Genomic DNA, 1,475 nt, shown 5'->3' on the forward strand with positions numbered 1-1,475 from the left:
AATTATTATTTTAAAACTAATGTGACTTCTCTCTCCCTGATAATATCCAAATATAGTTATATGCCAATTGATTATGTATCTCTGGTTGTTGTTGAGTGCTATTCAGTCTGTTTAGATCCATAATTACCTTATGTGACAAAGAGGAACTGCCAAGAGGGCATTGTTGACTATAATCTTTTTAAGAGCAGAACACTGGAAACTTTGCCTGGTTTTAAACTGTCAAGCCCAGAGTTAGCAGCTGAGCATTTAGACATCTTGCCACGAGGGTTGCTTTAATTCTCAGTTCAATTATAAAATTGTTATTTCCTTGTTGGTTAAGGAGGGGTTTTGTTTTTTTTTTTTTATTTTTTTTTTTTTTTTATTTTTTTTTTTTTTTTTTTTTTGCCTTATTAAATTGTTTTTATTTTTTTCTTCCCCCCCAATTTCCTTAAATAAGTATGACATAGTTGTATTAGGCTGGATTGTCTAGAGAAACAAAATCAGACATTCATATAGGCGTAAGAAAGAACTTTATATCAAGAAGTAATTTCATATAAGGAAGGTAACATCCAGCCTAGTCCAACTAAAATCCATGAGTTCAAGGCTAGCTGGAGGCCTCTTCAGACTTTTGTAGGTGCAGGCCAATGATGCAGAAAAGTGATTCAGGAAAGAGAGATCACAGACCAGTGGAAACAGTCACATGAATCCAAAGTCATGGTCAGTGGCCTATATGGAGTTACAGTGAGGAGGTAGTTGAAGGCCAAGAAGACGGGAGATGTTTCCAGTCTTTCTCTTACAGAAAAGGCTACACCCACAAGGAGGCATCACCAGGATACAACTTGATTGACAGGTTAGCTTGCACTTCTATACTTTCACACAAGAGAGTTGGCACAAAATCTAACTGCTAAATACTCTTGATATTTTGTGGTAACTTCTGTTGGCTGTTGTTTGTGAGGCATAGTGATCAAGCTGTGGATAGCATGCAGGGTTCTGGGTTGTGGGTGGGGGTGGCTTTTTGGGTTAGAGGAGAAACTGGAAATTTTACTGTGTGGAGGTGAAGAAGAAATGATAAAGTTAGTTGGATACCATGAATAGGAGATAGGGTCTCGAAGATAGGGGTTTAAGTGATGGTATTAATAATAAGTAGTCTTCTGGCTAAATATAGTGATTTTTGATAAATTGAATAGGGGTATTTTTAAAATGTCTGCAAGTACTTGTTAATTTATATGAAAGTGTGTCTCACTAAGACAGGGGGAGTGGCTCTTGAGGTAGTGGTGGGTGAAGTAGGTGGATAGTATATCTATTACTTTACTAAAATCACATATCAATCCACTATATAACACAGGGAGAGTGCAGCAAATTGATGTTATCATGTTTATTTATTTATGTAAATCATTTTATTGGGGGCTTGTACAACTCATCGCAATCCATATATACATCCATTGTGCCAAGCACATTTATACATTTGTTGCCCTCATTATTCTCAAAACATTTGC

The sequence above is a fragment of the Echinops telfairi genome, unplaced genomic scaffold (assembly GCF_000313985.2).
Source record: "Echinops telfairi isolate 266 unplaced genomic scaffold, ASM31398v2 ScPeMD7_31;HRSCAF=116, whole genome shotgun sequence".
Classification (NCBI taxonomy): domain Eukaryota; kingdom Metazoa; phylum Chordata; class Mammalia; order Afrosoricida; family Tenrecidae; genus Echinops; species Echinops telfairi.